The sequence below is a fragment of the Phyllobates terribilis genome, unplaced genomic scaffold (assembly GCF_046119375.1).
Source record: "Phyllobates terribilis strain yellow unplaced genomic scaffold, ASM4611937v1 Scaffold_4__5_contigs__length_816908805, whole genome shotgun sequence".
In the NCBI taxonomy this organism is placed as follows: Eukaryota; Metazoa; Chordata; class Amphibia; order Anura; family Dendrobatidae; genus Phyllobates; species Phyllobates terribilis.
Window position 1 is genome coordinate 676,818,208 of NW_027362764.1, and position 20,855 is coordinate 676,839,062.

The 20,855-nt window shown below is 43.7% G+C and overlaps 2 pseudogenes; both read left to right on the forward strand.

Annotated features, from left to right (window-relative positions):
* Positions 1 to 7,935: 7,935 nt before the first annotated feature.
* LOC141269797 (5S ribosomal RNA) lies at positions 7,936 to 8,055 on the forward strand (annotated as a pseudogene).
* A 982-nt stretch (positions 8,056 to 9,037) lies between these two features.
* LOC141268546 (5S ribosomal RNA) lies at positions 9,038 to 9,156 on the forward strand (annotated as a pseudogene).
* Positions 9,157 to 20,855: the final 11,699 nt, after the last annotated feature.

The window sequence follows — 20,855 nt, forward strand, 5'->3', positions numbered from 1 at the left end:
CTTTCCTGGTTTTATAAATTTAGCTTGATTTATTTTCTTTTCACGATTCTCATGTTTTCTAACAGAATCCAGCATCTGCGCACATTCAAATAATTAATTTTTTTGTGATGCCATAACTTGGGAAACTGAATTTAGGAATTTGAATTTTTGTACAAAAGTTGTTATCATATGTTGTACTTTTCCATTTTTGATGAGAGCTTTGTACAACCGTTCAAATATGGACATGAATGTATATGTACATTCCTTCCTACCAATCCTTAGTTTCTGCAGATCTTCTATGTTGGGAAAATCCATTGTGACACAATAAATCAAATATCTTAATCTGTCCGAATCATTTTCCCATCCATTAGGAGAGTCATTTTCACAGGGCATTAAATGTAAACGTCTGGACAATGTCACAGGAATCCATATTTAAAATAATTGATTCCTCTCCTCATTGGATAAATCAAACTTATCAGAGAATTTATCAAATGTCTCTGAATTTCTACAGGCATGGATTTTGACATCATATTTTGGCATGATTTTGTATAATTTCAGCAAATTTTTCCTCATTTTAATTTGGAGTTGAGCCTGGGTAATTCCAGAATTCTCTGATATTTTTAGTGGCTCTTGTACGTCCGTTCCTCCTACGTCACTCACGTCTCCTCCCACATCACCTAGTATGTCGGTTTCTCATATGTCAGTCATGTCTCCTCCCATGTCAGGTTTCTGTATGTCCGTCTCTTGGTCAGACCCAAGGTCACCTTCAGTTATAGACACGTGTCTTACTTCTTGTTAATTTTCCACATTACAGTCAGAATCAGTATCACCGTCTTACACTTCTACACTATTTTCCTGCTTAGAAATCTCTAACACAAGACTATGAAAAAAATCTACCAAATGTAGAATATTTCTCAATTTCTGTTTGTCTCTATTTACCAATTTAGAAGTTAACTGTAAATTCTGCAATTCACATTCTTTGTATAAACTGAGCCACAAAACTTCTATGTCATCTACTACATTAACTTTGAAATTAATATTACTTTGTTTAGGAAAAGAAAAAATTATATCCATATTTTGCTTACCTTAAGATTCCTTGGCTTCTCTTTATCAGCACGTCCTGTCTTCAGTTCGTCTGATTCTTTTCCTGTGTGATTCTGTTCCTTGTTAGTACCTCTGCTTCCTGTCTTTCCTCAGTCTGTAGGTCCTTTCTGCTTCTCGTGAAAAACTAGTGAATTTACTGACAAGTGAACAACAGCTGTTCAGCTCGTCAGGACTCCCCCCTTGTTCACGGAAGAAATTCACTTACTTAATTTAAAAAGCAAAAAAACAGGACTGGCTGGCTCACCATTGTAAAATAATACTCTTCCTATACGATTTTTTTCTACTGAGGACTTCTCAAAGTATCAATATCACGATATTCTTATAAAAAAATATATCTATTTATTCTTGGATTGTCCATTAAAAAGAATCAGATTGCAACAGGTACATACAATAATTAGTTATAAAGTAATTGTCCATTTGTCCATAATTAGCTTAATTGTTGAGATTCACCCATCTTTCCTTGGATCCTGGCTGGTAAATCATGTCTTTGTCCAGCATGTGTCCAGGCCTACATGTCATCTGCTTCTCAGTATGAAGATTCTGTGTCTTGTGGGGTGGGCAGAGCAAGAGAGCCCCCCCTTTCTGTACCATGGGCTTTTATAGCCAGTCGTATGGACACCTGTTCTACATATGGTAGTGAACCAAAAATACACACACAAATAGCGCATGTCAACTAGACACGATGGCTGAGGCATAGAACTCAGAAAAATGATTATCGATTAACATTCCAAATGAATTTCCATAATTAACCATTTAACATTTCCCCCTTTTTTGAGAATAAAAGGACTTTAACTGAAATTTCTCAAAAGAAGATACATTCATCAATCATTTTTTCTTTCCTTCTTCCTTGGCAATATCATTAAATTTCCATTATAATAATAATAGTAATAATAGTATCAATATCGGATTATTGCTATATAATGATGTGAATTCATGTTATGGTAAGCCGTGACTAATATTCATTTAATATGTATAATTATACTTCCCTATATCTAAATTGAAGCAATCGCGGGTTCAATCGTCATCATCTGATGTCATCGGGTCGTCGTCTCGTCTTCTTCTTGGTTCTTTTATAACACAGTCTTTAGATGAAAACTCCTTTGAAATAAATTACAGCATGTAGATATTGTACAGTCCATAATTGTGTTCATTATTGTTCAGTCCATAAACTGTACTCTTTATTAGAAAGATCATGTGTGTCAGTTGATAAGAAAACAAAGTCCATGGATGAAATGTAGCTTTAATATGTGTGCAGTGTAACCTGGACATACGTTGGATCGTCTTTGGAATCTTCCGTGTGTCCGCACTGGTCTCGTGTCACTTTTGGAACAGATGTGACGTCTTTGGTCAGTAAAGCAAGGGTTAACTTGACACTTTCCTGCTTTATATAGCACCATAAACAGTACTCAGTCCTTTATATACAGGACACATATGCCAGGTATTACCTGTTCACCAGCTTTCATTGAAGCGTTGCAGGTGATAAGAAACCACTGGAATGTGATGAAACTTGAACACAACACAGTACATATAGGATCATCGTCCTCTGCCGTCCTCGTGATCAGTGGTGTGAATAGTATTGTATGTAATGGACACAGTCTATTATAACACTCAGCATTCACACCTGTTACCTTCTGAGACGTCCGGATGTCAGTTGCTTCTTCTTGTAACTTTTGAGAATCTCTTTGATTTATAAAAATTAAAAGTCTTTATTAAGATAGAATTCATAATTGCGATGTTTTGATTGATGTCTTCATTCCCTAATCTGATACCAAATCTGGCAGTTTTTCCTAACCTATAATATCACAGCGTACCATAGCAATCAGTAATATCCATCTAATTATTATCAAAATATTAAAATAAATTATGTTTGGAATAATAAACAATAATAGATAATAATTAATTATCAATCAAGTTCTCCATATGATAGAACATTTTTATGTCATAGGTGTAATTACCTTTTCCAACCCATAGGTGTCAGTGTATTTTGAAAAAACAAGTTTTTATATCTTTATTAAACCAATAATATCAAAGAATGTATACTCCTGAACCAAAATGAATAAATATATGAATGTATGAATGAATGAATGAATGAATAAATGAATGAATGAATTGTTGTGTTTACTCAGAAAATGTAAACATTTTTTTCCTTAGCAATATATATTTAATGAAGCAATACTCTTGTATTAGACATTACTTTATTAAATATTAATGTGTTTTCTCAATTGAGATATTGAACTCAAATAAAATCAAATGAGAATTAAAAAATGAAAATGAAAAAATAGAAAAATAAGAAGTATAAAGTAAGAATAAAATTTTAAAAATGAAAAATAAAATTAAGAGTAAAAATAAGAATAAAAATAAAAATAAGGCCTTTAAATTTTAATGACAAATGCAGAGTAATTATATTCTCCATAAAAAATACCCTTATATCTCCATTATCTGGATGATTTCATATTTGTCATAACCTTGTACCACCAAAAAATATTAAATTATGCAACTTTGCATGTAATACCCTTCTTAATTATACCATAGTACCTTATTATTATTTCTTCTTTATTAAAATGTGTGGAAAATAAGTATTGATCAAAAGTGATTATGTAATCAGGATCAAAAACACATTTTCCCCCTTAATACCAAAAATATTATTTTATAAAATTTATGTATATATCAGAACCAAATTAAAAATAATTATTCTTCTAGAAATATTGTGCATAAATTTCATATCGATGAGTAGCATAGATTTGACTAAAGAGAGGTGTGTACCTATTTAGGTAACCATTAAAAATAATATTATAGTTATTCAAGAATATTATCATGTGGAAAATTATTCTAAATATAAATTTGCTTTGTAAACCATTTTGATGTGTGGTTGCCCTTATCCACTATTAGTTAAATCAAGAAATAATAATTATTAAAGAAATATAGAAATATATATATGTAGATAATACCTAATTATGTATTATAATTTCCTCAGAATTAAATATATTTTTGTACCTTCATAAAAAGAAACATTTTTTTTTTCAAACATACAAACATACGAGGCCTCTGTCACATCAATCACACTTAGCAGCTGCTGATTTACTCATCTGTCACCTTCACTCTGACATTCACAGATCTGTTCAACTCAAACATTCCACATATGAAGTTTTAGATATATATATATATATTTAACCCAAAATTGTTGTATCCCAATTTATTAATGTGCATTGCCATATCAATTGAATATCTTTATATTTCTTTGAATATTCCCCAAGTACATATTATATAATATGAGAGTAAGTCACTGGAATTTCAGACACTTGAAAAAACTCTTGTCTTAGATTCTTTTTTCACTGGCTGCCCGGTCTTAAGTTACATCAGTTGAAAATAGAATGAATGGGATCCTATACTATTAGCTCAAAGTTCAAAGGCCGCAGCTGTCACACGTCATGCTGTAAAGCTACTTTAATTTGCATGAACACTTCTTGCACAGAAAATATTAGCAACACAAAAGAATTAATAAGTATTACATATATATTATAGTTCAACTAGATATATTGTTATTATTTTAAAATGTTATACACATAAAATCATGCAATTTTTTCACTTCCTGTGTGAATAAAGAAATAAATCCATTTTAGAGTTCTTTGATCAAATCCTGCTTTGGAATGAAAACTCTAAGGAAATATAAGAAAATAAAATTAAATATCAAATTCATACAGAAACAGAATTATTTAAATATCTTATACATATATTGGTTGGTTCTAATGTAATTCAAAATATTGCTACTTAAATTTATATATATGAAGTTCTAATTTATTAATTAATATATATATATATTTTATAAACGTATATATAAATACAATTATACGCAATCTCTACTTAGACAAGTGTATATATATGTATATATATATATATATATGAACTATTAGAATCTATGTAACTACAATTTTACTGTATAAGATTATAAATAAATATTGAGACATTGTATTACATTTTGATACAACATTATAATTGGAATTTTTCCTTAGCTACTCCCTAAACCAAATCTTCTGTCTCTCTCAAATATCCCCAGGAACGCCCTATTTAGGAAAGACATTTTTCTATCCTTCAAAACCTCAGAGAACTGCCTGTTCTTCTGTCCACATTCCATGACGTCACTGTGAGTTGGTCGTCTCACCTGTCTCTGTCCATCAGTTTCAGCCATTTTCCTTTTTAGAGAATCACAGTTCTGACTGAGAATTAACTCATTCTGTGGAGAGATGGATCTTTGCACTGGCTGATATGGCTTATAACATATATGAAATCTTCTGCGTATTTGATAGAGTTCACTATGGGGATGACTCAGTCTATGAGAGTTTGATATTGGCTTTTGGTAAGATTTTACCTTTCCTGGTTTTATAAATTTAGCTTGATTTATTTTCTTTTCACGATTCTCATGTTTTCTAACAAAATCCAGCATCTGCGCACATTCAAATAATGAATTTTTTTGTGATGCCATAACTTGGGAAACTGAATTTAGGAATTTTAATTTTTGTACAAAAGTTGTTATCATATGTTGTACTTTTCCATTTTTGATGAGAGCTTTGTACAACCGTTCAAATATGGACATGAATGTATATGTACATTCCTTCCTACCAATCCTTAGTTTCTGCAGATCTTCTATGTTGGGAAAATCCTTTGTGACACAATAAATCAAATATCTTAATCTGTCCGAATCATTTTCCCATCCATTAGGAGAGTCATTTTCACAGGGCATTAAATGTAAACGTCTGGACAATGTCACAGGAATCCATATTTTAAATAATTGATTCCTCTCCTCATTGGATAAATCAAACTTATCAGAGAAGCTCTCAAATGTCTCTGAATTTCTACAGGCATGGATTTTGACATCATATTTTGGCATGATTTTGTATAATTTCAGCAAATTTTTCCTCATTTTAATTTGGAGTTGAGCCTGGGTAATTCCAGAATTCTCTGATATTTTTAGTGGCTCTTGTACGTCCGTTCCTCCTACGTCACTCACGTCTCCTCCCACATCACCTAGTATGTCGGTTTCTCGTATGTCAGTCATGTCTCCTCCCATGTCAGGTTTCTGTATGTCCGTCTCTTGGTCAGACCCAAGGTCACCTTCAGTTACAGACACGTGTCTTACTTCTTGTTCATTTTCCACATTACAGTCAGAATCAGAATCACCGTCTGACACTTCTACACTATTTTCCTGCTTAGAAATCTCTAACACAAGACTATGAAAAAAATCTACCAAATGTAGAATATTTCTCAATTTCTGTTTGTCTCTATTTACCAATTTAGAAGTTAACTGTAAATTCTGCAATTCACATTCTTTGTATAAACTGAGCCACAAAACTTCTATGTCATCTCTTACATTAACTTTGAAATTAATATTACTTTGTTTAGCAAAAGAAGAAATTATATCCATATTTTGCTTACCTTAAGATTCCTTGGCTTTTCTTTATCAGCACGTCCTGTCTTCAGTTCGTCTGATTCTTTTCCTGTGTGATTCTGTTCCTTGTTAGTACCTCTGCTTCCTGTCTTTCCTCAGTCTGTAGGTCCTCTCTGCTTCTCGTGACAAACTAGTGAATTTACTAACACGTGAACAACAGCTGTTCAGCTCGTCAGGACTCCCCCCTTGTTCACGGAAGAAATTCACTTACTTAATTTAAAAAACAAAAAAACAGGACTGGCTTGGTCACCATTGTAAAATAATACTCTTCCTGTATTATTTTTTTCTACTGAGGACTTCTCAAAGTATCAATATCACGATATTCTTATAAAAAAATGTATCTATTTATTCTTGGATTGTCCATTAAAAAGAATCAGATTGCAGCAGGTACATACAATAATTATTTATAAAGTAATTGTCCATTTATCCATAATTAGCTTAATTGTTGAGATTCACCCATCTTTCCTTGGATCCTGGCTGGTAAATCATGTCTTTGTCCAGCATGTGTCCAGGCCTACATGTCATCTGCTTCTCACCTGTGTCTTGTGGGGTGGGCAGAGCAAGAGAGCCCCCCCTTTCTGTACCATGGGCTTTTATAGCCAGTCGTATGGACAACTGTTCTACATATGGTAGTGAACCAAAAATACACATACAAATAGCGCATGTCAACTAGACACGATGGCTGAGGCATAGAACTCAGAAAAATGATTATCGATTAACATTCCAAATGAATTTCCATAATTAACCATTTAACAGAGACCGCCTGGGAATGCCAGGTGCTGTAGGCTTTTGCTTTTTCCTTCCTTCCACCAGCAGGGGGCACTCTCTTCTATGCCTTTTTTCCATTCCCTTTCACAAGTGCACACATTTATTCTCTTTTCTTTTTTTCATTTGCTTTCTCTCTTGCGCTATTTCTTCTCTGCAAAATACCACCATCCTTCTGATCACCGTGGGCCTCCAGCATTGTTGCTTCTTTACTTTTAATACTAGGCTCCTTTTCACCAGGACCAGCATCTCTCGCGTGGCTGGAGGCAACCACCGGTAACCCCAAGCAGAAGACCTTTGCAGGCAACACGACCCTCCCCCCTGAAGAGCAGCTCAAAGTCATTGGCAAGCATCTCACCCTCTTCCTTCATTCACCCCTGGACGTCTCGCTCCGTCCCCAAGTTACGGGTCCAGCTTGCTCTTTCTGTCACATTACCGCGATGAAGGGTTTAGCCTGCAGGAGACCCTGCGCCGAGACATTTTTGAAGACACCTGATGCGGCGGGTGAATCACTGCTAAATAAACCACACCTGTAGGGATGGCACAGCCTTTGCATGGACCCTTCGGAGCCTACCCCGTCACGGCCAGATTGCTCGCCACCAAGCGATCCTGAGAAAGGCTGGCCGGGTGATGGATTGAGCAGCGTCTACTGGCCATACCACCTTGGATACGCCTGATCTCGTCTGATCTCGGAAGCAAAGCAGGGCTGGGCTCGTACAGTACTTGGATGGGATAACTCCTAGGAACACCGGGTGCTGTAAACCATTTTGATGAAGTTTTGCCCTACTGCCCAGCTCGGCTAGCATGGAACGGCGCCTTGCCGGACACCGACCTTAAGTAACTTAGTTGATGGAAGCCCCAAGGCCTCTGAGCCAGTTGGCAGCTAAGTACGCTACCCTGCCGCCTTCACGCAGGCCTGACACAGAGCTCCTGGCCACGGCTAGGAGTGCTTATTGACTCCGCAGCTCGCCGTGTGGAAATGATGGTGTTAAAAGCACCCGGGGGCGTGAAGGGGCCAGGCTTTCAGCAGGTGCCCAGGGAAGGTTTTGGATGCCGGCTGCCTAGCGAGGGCCAGCAGAAGTAACATGATTCTCTGCAAAGAAGCTTGTGTAACCAAGCCAGACGGCTGCCAAAGAGCTAACCTCAGTGCAAGGAAGGCAAGGAAGGTGCGGAAGGAATTGGGGAGGGGGGGGTGATTCCTGCTAGGGCCCTGAAATCATAAAACAGGCAGGAGAGTCTGACGCATGGTGACGGAGAGGTTGTAGAGGCAGATAGGGGGTGTTATCACGTGCGAGCACGTGTGCATGCTGGCTTGTGTGTGAGAGTGCGCTTCCTAGGTGTGGCGCGCTGCAGACAGTCAAAGGGATTGTTCCCTTTCATTAAAAGTTAATCCCCGGCTGCAGCCTATTAGAAAGCAACTAACCGCGCTCTACTCACCCTACCCGGGTCTACAGGTGAGTCTCGCCTCTGCTCCCGGCCTGTGGCATTGGCCGTGAAGCTGACGTTCCGTCGACAGCGCTGCAGCCGATCAGTGAGCTCAGCGGCTCTGAGTGGGGCGTTGAGTCTACAAGACCTTTTAAGGAAGCCAGCCAAAAAATTGAAGAAAAGGGAAAGCACAAAAGGACCTGGTCTTGCTGAGCACTGGAAAGGGCAGCCAGCAGCCAGACGTCAAAGTAGAAAAGCAGCAAGTGAGAGGCTTGTCTGTGCCTTGAAAGTAGAAAAGCAGCAAGTGAGAGGCTTGCCAGTGCCTACCGCCAAACCACCCTGAACACGCCCGATCTTGTCTAATTTTGGAAGCTAAGCAGGGTTGGGCCTGGTTAGTACTTGGATGGGAGACCACCTGGGAATACCAGGCACTGTAGGCTTTTGCTTTTTCCTTCCTTCCACCAGCAGGGGGCACTCTCCTCTATGCCTTTTTTCTATTCCCTTTCACAAGTGCACACTAGTGTTGAGCCACCCCCGTAGTGTTCGAGTTCGGTTCGGTTCGTCGAACACCCTCGAACACCGTTAAAACCAATGGCAGGCAATCAAAAACACATAGAAACACATAGAAAACACATTCAAAGGTGTCCAAAAGCTGACAAACTGCTCAGAAGACATAACTAACACATGGAAAAGTGACAAGTACATATAGTCATGCGAAAATAAAAGAGGTGGAGGAGTAAAAGGAGGGGGAGACACACATATAGGCATGTCATGCCCTTCTAAAATCCAAAAAGTGAGAAGCCGATACGGCCAGTTCGCTCCTGCCCGTGCCACCTCCGTGTCGCCGGGTTTGTGCCAGAGCCGCGGTGAACCCTGACGGCCAGCCCCCCTCTCCCAATACTGGTGCCTGTCCGCTGGTGGGTCGAGCGAGCCCCCCTGTGGTGGAGGCAGCTCTAAGCTTTTTAATTTAAATTGTCTCTCTAATTTGAATGAATACACTTTAAATCCATTTACAAGGATCTATTGGAGGGCAAGTCTCATGCCAGCAGCCGTGGTAATTCCAGCTCCAGTAGCGTCCACTAAAGCTGCTGCAGTTAAAAAGCTTTTATAAGGATCGAGCTCGGCTGTCCACCGCAAGGCATCCTACTGCCAGTCCCAGCCCCTATGCCTTGGGGTGCCTCCTGATGCTTTTCACTAAGTATCCCATGGTCCCGAAGCATTTCCTTTGAAAAAATTAAGTGTCTAAACTACAGGTGGTCTAGCTTGCTTAACAGCCGGGATAATCCGCTGACTAGCAGACACTGCTACTAGGCACAAAGTATTTCCTGGGCTAGATGCAGTTAAAAATTTGTAATTAGATACTCTCGTTGGATGCTGAGAAAGCATTCCATAGAGTCTCCTGGCATGCCATATATGATTCTCTTAAAAAGCTTGGGGTAGGGGTCTAGGGGACCCTTTTATAGCCAAAATCACGGCCCTGTATCGCAATACGTCACCTAGGCTGAATATAAATGGAACTGTAGCACCCTGAGGGCTCGGTTGCTACAGACGTATTGCACCTCACCCAGAGGTGTGATATCTCACTCTCAGGTAAGGATGGAGTGTGGATCAGGACCCGACACCTGCATGCATTACACCACATTGCCGTGGGGCAGGGCGACCAATATGCCCCTGAGATGGGCACGACAGTCCCTGTCCCTGGCTGGAGTGGGGGGAGGGAACACTGAGGAAGGGGAACCCTGTAGTGCAGGAGCAGGGAGGAAGCAGTTCCTGGGTGCATTGAGAAGGGAGTATAAAAGGTGGGCACCATCTTAGTTCAGTGCAGAGAAGTCTGAGCAGAAGTGGCAGGGAGCAGGGGCTCTGCATGAGCTCTGCTCCGGAGGCGGGCCTAGTAACAGAGGCCCAGGCCTGGAAGAGGGAGAAGGAAGGAAGAGGAGCGGAGAAGGCTCCAGGAACGAGGAATGAAGGGATCCCAGGGGTGCGGACGGGCGAGTCGCCACCGCACGCCCGAATCCACCTGCGTGGAGGGGTCAGGCCAAAGGGGGAGACCGGTCCCCGAACTAGTGGAGGCAGGAAACGACCCTCAGCTAGAAACCGGAGGCTCTGACATTTTATGTGGCGCAGCCCCTCGCTACACCCGCTAGGAAGGCACCACATAGGGTCAGGGAAACTGGCGCCAAGTTTACCAAGAGGAGGCCCGAGGCAGCCGGACAGAAGTGTTGGTAAGAAAGGCCAGACAAAGGACACACAAAGGGGGTCCTGTGAAGTGCTCCAAAGTTATCTGGGAGTTGTCTGAGCCCCTCACCTGGTGAGCACAGTACGACGTGGGCAGCCGTTACCTGCAGACGTGGTCTGGATAATAAGAACTGTGAGTAAAGGCCCTGGACTGCATCACTGACTCCGTGTCGTTACTGCTGCTGCCCTGCACTATCACCCCCATCCTCCGCATACACTGCCCTGAGGCTATACTCCTCCCGTGGGGAGTTATGCTACGCTCTGCTGCACCCACAACACCAGCCTCAGCGGTCTGCCCTGTAGCGGCGGTTCACTCTGACCGCAATCCACGGGTGGCGTAGTCGGACATTTAAACATCAAAACCACATAAATAGTTCCGCCACTGGTTTGACCGCCCTGAGCCACGGAACCGGGTCGCCGCCACGAAGACTACAACCACCAGCATCCACCAAAAAGGGTCCGGCTCCGGGTGTCCCAAGGCCCAGGGGGTGCGTTAGAACATTTTCATCACCTTTCACAATCACCAATGGGACAAGGCAGGGATGTCCTCTGTCCCCTCTCTTATACATCCTAGTGACGGAGCACCTGCTCTCATCAATTCGCCATAACCCCAATATCAGGTGGATTGAGGTGGGAGGCACCGAGTACAAGTGCTCTCTATTTGCTGATGATGTCCTAGTATATATCACTCAATCACATATATCCATCCCTGCTGTTATGGCTGAAATAGATCACTTTGTTACATGGTAAAATTTTAAAATCAATGCAGCGAAGTCTGAGGCCCTCGATGTCTCCCTCCCCAAATCCATATAGGATTCCATCCAGTCCAACTTTCCCTTTGCCTGGCCCTCACAGGGTATCAAATACTTAGGAATTCCTATTCATAGAGACCTCTCCCATCTATGTTATCTTAATTTTGGGCCCTTTATTGAACAATTCCATACAGACCACGGTTGGCAAGTTAGAACTGTAAGATTCATTACGTGAACCACTGGTGTTTTGTGAAAAAGCACATGTACACTGCGTTCCAAATTATTATGCAAAAAGTGTTTAGGAGTGATAAGGGAAGAATTTGTTTGTTTGTCAGTTAAACTAATTGATGGTGATGTGTGTCAGGGCTCTTTATATCACTGTAAGCAATTGCAGACACCTGTGCTAATTAGTTTGGCAGGTGTGTCCAATGAAAGGCAAGACTACTTAAGAAGGCTCTCTCACATTATTAAGCAGCCTACATTTTCTGCCAAAATGGGAAAGAAAAAGGATGTGTCGGCTGCTGAGAAGCAACAAATTGTGGAGTGTTTAGGTCAAGGCATGACTACAATCAACATTGTGCGATGATCAGGATGAAGTGTCTTGGCAATCAAGAAGTATGTAGCTGATTCACAGTACACACGTGTGCGTGCTGATAAGGGCAAATTGAGGACTCTTTCCTACAGGCAATTATGTCAGGTTGAAAGAGCAGCGGCAAAAAAGCCTTGTCATAGCAGCAGACAAGTTTTTGAAGCTGCTTGTGCCTCCAACGTCCCCCGAACAACAAGATGCAGGGTCCTTCAGAGGTTTGCAGCTGTGCATACGCCATCCTGTCGACCTCCTCTATCCACTTCACACAAGCAGAAACGGCTCCAGTGGGCCAAACATTACATAAAGACTGATTTCAAAACTGTTTTGTTCACGGATGAGTGCCGTGCAGCGCTCGATAGTCCAGATGGATGGAGTGGAGGATGGCTGGTTGATGGACACCCCACGCAAACACGGCTACAGCGCCAACAAGGAGGAGGTGGAGTAATGTTTTGGGCTGGAATCATGGGGAGAGAGATTGTCGGCCCCTTTAGGATCCCTGAAGGCGCTAAAGATTGTAACGGGTCTGGGAGGCGGAACCTCTGAGCTACTATACAAGGGGGCGGTCCTTGTAAGGGAGCGGGTGGCGACCAGGCAGGCAGTCACAGCAGGTGACCGGGACAGTCTCTGGAAGAACGGGCAGGAGATTACGACAAGTGACTGGGGCAGTCTCTGGGTGAACGGGCAGATGGTCACGGCAAGTGACCGGGACAGTCTCTGGAAGAACGGGCAGGAGATCACGGCAAGTGACTGGGGCAGTCTCTGGGTGAACGGGCAGATGGTCACGGCAAGTGACCGGGACAGTCTCTGGAAGAACGGGCAGATGGTCACGGCAAGTGACCGGGGCAGTCTCTGGGTAAAGGGTTGGTACGACCTGTGGCGGCTGATGGTAGACTTGAGCTCCCAGGTGAGCAGGCGAGAGTCTCTGGATAAACGAGTGGTCACAGCATGTGACGGTGGAGCCTCCAGGAAGACCAACAGACAGGCGGCAGATGAGCGCTCCCAGATGAGCGGGCGAGAGTCTCTGGATAAGCGGGTGGTCACAGCACGTGACGGCAGAGCCTCCAGGTAGGCTAACGGACAGGCAGCAGATGAGCGCTCCCAGGTGAGCGGGCAAGCTGGTCCATAGCCAGACTGACAGGAGTTGGAAGGCAGACCGTCGGACCTCAGGCAAGCAGGCAGGTAGCTGAAGTGCGCTCCCAGGTGAGCGGGCAAGCTGGTCCATAGACAGACTGACAGGAGTTGTAAGGCAGACCGTCGGACCTCAGGCTAGCAGGCAGGTAGCGGAATATCAGGCAGGAATAAGACAGCAAGCTGGCAGGAATCTGGCAGGTATCTGGCAGGTAACTGGCAACGGGACCTGAGGGCTGAAGCAGAGTAGTGAACAGTGCAACAACATTGCTCGGGCACCTCCATTTTGGAGGAGGTGCCTTATATATGGTGAAGTCCTCCGGCCATTGGCCGGGGACTCCTTAGGACGGCGCGCGCGGCCCCTTTAAGAGGGAGGGAGAGCGTGCGCGCGCGCCCTAAGCACAGTGGCCGGGAAGGAGCACGCGCTGCCAGCAGAGCGGGAGGAGGACACCGGGCACGGAGCAGGGAGGTGAGGGGAACAGCGTCCCTGCCTAGCAGAGGGCAGGGACGCCGGCGCTACAAAGATGAACTCCATAATGTATGTGGATTTTCTCAAACAGCACTTCCTGCCATGGTTCAAGAAGAAGAACCGTGTATTTCACAGCAAGATCATTTTTCTGCATGATAATGCACCATCTCATGCTGCACATAAAACATCTGCATCTCTGGCTGATATGGGCATAAAAGGGGACAAACTTATGGTGTGACCCCCATGCTCCCCTGACCTCTACCCCATTCAGAACCTTTGGAGCATCATTAAAAGGAGTGTCTATGATGGCGGGAGGCAGTTCACATCTAAGCAACAACTCTGGGAGGGTATTCTGTCCTCATGCAAAACAATTGAAGCAGAAACCATCCAAAACCTGACAAATTCAATGGACGAGAGAGTTCAGAAGCTCCTTTCGAACAAGGGGTCCTATGTGAAAATGTAACATCACCTAGAATAAAGTTTTGAGTTGAAAACTGTTTGATTTCAGTTTCTAACAACCTGCTAATGCTTATAATTTCAAAAATGACCATTTTTTTGGTCTTTATTAAAATGAAAAGGTTGATCGAAAAGTTTGGGGGATCTAAGAGTGTAGCAACCCAGTAGTCATGATTACTTCGAATTCTGACAATATGAGGGTCATGCTGCAGGTAGTGCAGCAAGAAGGCACTTATGTGTCTTGCGCATCTCGGAGCCCCAAAATTATTTTCCGGGCTAGATGCAGCTAAAAATTATTTTTAATTTTAAATCTGGTGGAGCTTATTATAGATGGCCTAATAGGATCAGTGCTGCACACTGCTACAAAGCCCAAATTATTTTCCGGTCAAGATACAGATAAACATGATTAGTAATTTGAAAGCTTAAAACGGTTGGTAGGGTGATTTTAACCAATCATCAAACTTTTACTCTCCCCAGGATGACACAGGGGTAGAAAAGTCGTTTCGGATCCATGATTTGTTCATCTTTATGAACGTGAGTCTGTGTACATTATCAGTGGAGAGCCGCGTGCGCTTATCTGTCAGCACACCACCAGCAGCGCTGAACACACGTTCAGACAGAACGCTGGCTGCGGGGCATGAGAAGATCTCCAAGGCGTAAGTGGCTAGCTCCGGCCATTTATCCAGATTGGAAGCCCAAAAAGAGCAAGGGTCCAGTGACACAGTCGTGGCTTCAATGTTTACTTGGAGATACTCCTGTACCATCGTATCTAGGCGTTGACTATGTGTCAGACTTCTTGTCTCCTGTGGCCTTGCAAAGGATGGGCTAAAAAAGTGGTGAAATGATTCCGCAAAATTGATGTTACCAGCAGATACTGTGGTTCTGTTACGGTTTGAGTGCTGAACACTTGACGGTCCCACGGTTGGCAAGTTGGAACTGTGAGATTCACTACGTGCACCACTGGTATTTTGTGGAAAAGCACATGTAAGATTCTGCAACAGTCTCTGCTGATACTCCTACATGCGTGCATCCCTTTCTATGGCAGGAATAATTTCTGCAAATTTACTTTTGTACCGGGGATCTAACAGTGTGGCAACCCAGTAGTCAGGATTATTTCTAATTCTCACAATTCGAGGGTCATGTTGCAGGTAGTGCAGCAAGAAGGCACTCATGTGTGTTGCGCATCCAGGAGCACCAAGTCCCTGTTGTGTTGGTGGCGAGGTAACAATCATGCTTCCTTCCTCTGTCCTCTCCCCCCAACCTCGCACAACAGAAATGTGATCAAGGTCTCCCTCATCTGATGAGTCTTCCATCAGTTCGTCCTCCACTTCTTCCTGGGCTCCTGCACCTTCCTCACTAGTTTGGCTGCTACCATGCGCCCTGGTAAAACCATCTCCCCCACCCTCACATGCCTGCCGCCTTGGTGCTGCCGACCGTCTGGACCTTGCAGATGTTAGCCATTCCGCATACAACTCCTCCTCCTCTACTTCCTCCACCTCCTCTTGTGCCACCACCTGACTCCGAATTCTGTTTAACATGTGCTCCAGCATGTAAATCACCGGAATAGTCATGCTGATAATGGCATCGTCAGCACTAAACATCTTCGTCGCCATTTCAAAACTGTGCAGAAGGGTGCATAGGTCCCTGATCTGAGACCACTCCTCCAGCGTGATTTGCCCCACCTCTGAATCTCGTTGGCCCAGGCTATACGTCAGAACGTATTGCACCAGGGCTTGTCGGTGCTGCCACAGTCGCTGCAACATGTGCAGAGTTGAATTCCACCGGGTAGGCACATCGCATTTTAGCCGGTGAAGTGGCAGGCCCAACGACTTCTGTAGAGATGTAAGTCGCTGAGCTGCGGGATGCGAACGGCGGAAGTGAGCACACAGCGACCGTGCCCTCTGCAGAAGGCCATCTAGTCTGGGATAGTGGGCTAAAAATTGCTGGACAACCAGGTTCAACACGTGAGCCATACAAGGCACGTGTGTGACATTACCCCGGCGAAGGGCCGCACCCAGGTTTGCAGCATTGTCGCACACGGCCTTCCCTGGTTTCAGGTCCAGTGGAGACAACCATTCATGAAATTGGTTCTCCAGAGCTGACCACAACTCCTCAGCTGTGTGACTCACATTTCCCAGACATTTCAATGTAAAAACCGCCTGATGACGTTGAGCCCTACTGCCAGCATAGTAAGGAGGTGTGCAGGATCCCTTCTGCGCAGTTAGAAAGCTTGTGGCATGACCAGACAGGCTTTGGGTGCAGGTGGAAGACAGAGAGGAGGTTGAGGAGGCAGAAGCAGTGGAGGAACTTTGACATAAAGAGGATTGACGCACAACTCGTGGGGACGGCAAGACTTGGAGAGCAGCCCCTTGTCCTGCTGTCACCATAGTTACCCAGTGCCCAGTCAGCGACATGTAACGCCCCTGTCCATGCCTACTCGTCCAAGTGTCTGTGGTGAAATGCACCCTGTCACACACAGAGTTTCTCAAAGAAGCGGTGATGTTGTGTGCGACATGCTGGTGGAGCGCAGGCACACCTTTCTTTGAGAAGTAGTGCCGACTGGGCATCTGGTACTGGGGCACTGCGACGGACATAAGGTCTCGAAAATCCTCTGTGTCCACCAGGCGGAAAGGCAGCATTTCTGTAGCCAAGAGCTTGCAGATGGTGAAATTCAACCTCTTAGCTTTCTCATGGCTAGGAGGAAATGGTCTTTTACTTGTCCACATCTGAGGGACCGAGGGCTGGCTATTGTGCTTAGACGGGGTTGATAAGGGTGTCCCCGGCAAACTGCCGGTCTGTGAGGAAGATGCAGGCGGACATGTTAGGTTGCCTTGATCCAAAGGTGGTGCTATCGATGTCGGACAGCGCTCAACACCAGCTGGTGTTCCCACCTCCAAAGAAAATGATGACCTGCCAATCACGCTGGCTGTTGCGGGTAAAGAGGTGGCAGGTCTGTGCCCCAAAACAGGTGTGACTGCTGTCCCCCCAGTCACAGAGGATGAAGAGGCCGCGGATGCACAAGATATGGCAGACGTTGGTTGGCCCGGCCGGCTAGGCCGCATTGTAGCACACTGAGCTTCCCACTGCAACTTATGCTTCATGTCCATGTGCCGGTTCATGCATGAAGTACTCAAACTATGTATTTTTTGGCCTCTACTTAGCTTTTGCTGACAAATGTTACAGATAACACGAGTTGGGTCATCTTTATCGATCTGAAAAAATGCCCAGGCTATGCAAGGCTTAGCACCCATGCGACCTGAAGAGCCACCACGACTTGTGGTGAGAGGCAGAGTTGTGTTTGAGGATGCAGTTGTTGACGTGCTTCCAGTACTACGTCTCTGTCCAGGAAGGCGCAACCTGACCTCGTCGTCACTAGCATCTTCCTCCACCTCCTCTGCTGACCTCATCTCTTGGCTGACTGTGGGTTGACAGTAAGTGGGATCTCCAACCTCATCATCATCACCCTGTGCGTTATCACACCCGTCGTCCTCAGAGCCAACCTGTTCCTGCCCTGACAAAAAACTAAAGTTATCGCTCCAATCAGGTATTTGAGTCTTATCATCGTCTTCCTCATTGTCTCCACCAACAGGAGTTACAGTTTGGGAATGAGGGTCTACATTATGGTCAGAACCTTCTGCGTCTGGTCCTGGATCCGACTCATAAAGATTCTGGGCATCAGTGCAGATCATTTCCTCGTCTGGATTCACAGAAGCGCTGGAGTCGACCTCTGATTCCCAGGCTATAGTATGAGTAAACAGCTCTGCAGACTCAACCATCTGTTCTACCTCATACTCAGACGGGCAGCTGGAGATTTGGGAGCTGTGAGGAAGCAAGTGCGATTTGGGTGACACCTTTGAGGACTGGAGTATTTGTGATGTTGAAGTTGATGTGGAGGAGAGCCCACTTAAAGGAGCACTTGATATCCGTTGAAGCACCTGCTGTTTTTGTGCCTCATCTGGAATTTGTAGCGATTAGCGTGGCCGTAAGAAAGGGTTCTTATCACATTGTCCGCTAAAAGAAGTAGACATTTTAGTTTGGCTGGAAGATGGTCTTTCTTCTGCAGATGTTACTGTTGCTTTAACACCTACCCCAAGGACACAACCTTTTTTCCCCTTCCCAACACGCCTATTCCCCTTTCCACCAGCAGCAGGCCTTTTTCCACTCATTTTGGTGGTTAACTAATTCACAACTCTGGAGTTGTTTGCACAAAAAAACAATGGATGGTAACCGAGCAGAGCTGAGTGGCCAAACTGTGGTATTAGGCCAAAACTATTGGCTGGGTTAGATGCAGAAAAAAATTATATTAAATTTGCAACCTGATGGAGGTCAGTATAGATGGACTAATACATCAAGTCCCACACACAGCTAGAAGCCCAATATTTTTTCAGAGGTAGATGCAGAAAAAAATATATTCAGTTTGCAACCTGATGGAGGTCAGTATAGATGGACTAATAGAGAAAGTCCGACACACTACTAGAAGGCCAAATATTTTTTCAGAGCTAGATGCAGAAAAAAATTATATTCAGTTTGCAACCTGATGGAGGTCAGTATAGATGGATTAATAGAACAAGACCCACACACAGCTAGAAGCCCAATATTTTTTCAGAGCTAGATGCAGAAAAAAATATATTCAGTTTTGCAACCTGATGGAGGTCAGTATAGATGGACTAACAGAGAAAGTCCCACACACTACTAGAAGGCCAAATATTTTTTCAGAGCTAGATGCAGAAAAAAATTATATTCAGTTTGCAACCTGATGGAGGTCAGTATAGATGGACTAATACAACAAGTCCCACACACAGCTAGAAGCCCAAATATTTTTTCAGAGGTACTGTAGATGCAGATAAAAATTATTTTTAATTTGCAACCTGATGGAGGTCAGTATAGATGGACTAATAGAGAAAGTCCGACACACTACTAGAAGGCCAAATATTTTTTCAGAGCTAGATGCAGAAAAAAATTATATTCAGTTTGCAACCTGATGGAGGTCAGTATAGATGGATTAATAGAACAAGACCCACACACAGCTAGAAGCCCAATATTTTTTCAGAGGTAGATGCAGAAAAAAATATATTCAGTTTGCAACCTGATGGAGGTCAGTAAAGATGGACTAATACAACAAGTCCCACACACAGCTAGAAGCCCAATATTTTTTCAGAGGTAGATGCAGAAAAAGATATATTCAGTTTGCAACCTGATGGAGGTCAGTATAGGTGGACTAATAGAACAAGTCCCACACACTGCTAGAAGGCCAAATATTTTTTCAGAGCTAGATGCAGAAAAAAATTAGATTCAGTTTGCAACCTCATGGAGGTCAGTATAGATGGACTAATAGAATGATGCTATGCCCAAAAGATTTTACTTCACTAGGTGCAGTAAAAAAATTGGTATTCTATACACAGGTGGTATATCTTGCAACACAGATAGGCTACTCCACTGACTAACACACTCTGCAATAGGCCAAAAAGGATTAGCTTTGCTAGATTCAGCCAAATGCTGTGAAAAAAACTTGCACAGCACTGGCACAGACCTGCCTGGCAAAAACTGATAGGAACTGATGTAACCTAGTCCTGAAAAGGACTCCAATTACAATTAGTCTTTACTCCCACAACCTATCTATTTAAGAGCACAGACCTGCCTGATAAAAGTCGTAGGAAATGCTGTAACCTAGTCCTTAAAAGGACTGCAATCACAACTATTCCCTACTCCCAAGCTATCTGTATATTTGTGCGAAAATTGGCTTGAAATTAACAAGGTATAGCGCACACAGCAACAGCGGTGCCGTCTAACACGCAGCTGCAGCAGTGAGAAAATGGTGGCGACGGGGAAAATGGCTTGGTCTTATAGGGCAAGGACATGTGACATACACTGCCAATGACACATGCCCTTGCTTGTGTGAAAAAAAGCACTTCGCTCCGTGTGTGCGCTGCTGATAGGCTGACAGATTGCACCTCCCCACTGTAAATGCGGGAAAGAGAAAAAAAAATGGAGATCTTCATTGTTCCTGCAGAGATCCATCCCCTGCCCCTCCCCCCACCCCGCTGTACACTCAAACTGCGTATTAACATTAATTTTCATCATTACTGAGAAAAAATCCAGTTATGATTTTGGTGCACGAACAGTTATCGAACATAACCTCGAACAGCCGAATTTTTCTCAAATTGTTCGTGTTCGCCGAACGGCTCGAACACCGCCCAAAACAGCTCGAATTTGAGATTGGCGAACAGTTCGAGTAGAACAACGCTCATCTCTAGTGCACACATTCATTCTCTTTTCTTTTTTTCATTTGCTTTCTCTCTTGCGCTATTTCATCTCTGCAAAATACCAGCATCCTTCTGATCACCGTGGGCCTCCAGCATTGTTGCTTATTTACTTTTAATACTAGGCTCCTTTTCACCAGGACCAGCGTCTCCCGGGTGGCTGGAGGCAACAACCGGTAACCCCAAGCAGAAGACCTTTGCAGGCAACACGACCCTCCCCCCTGAAGAGCAGCTCAATGTCACTGGCAAC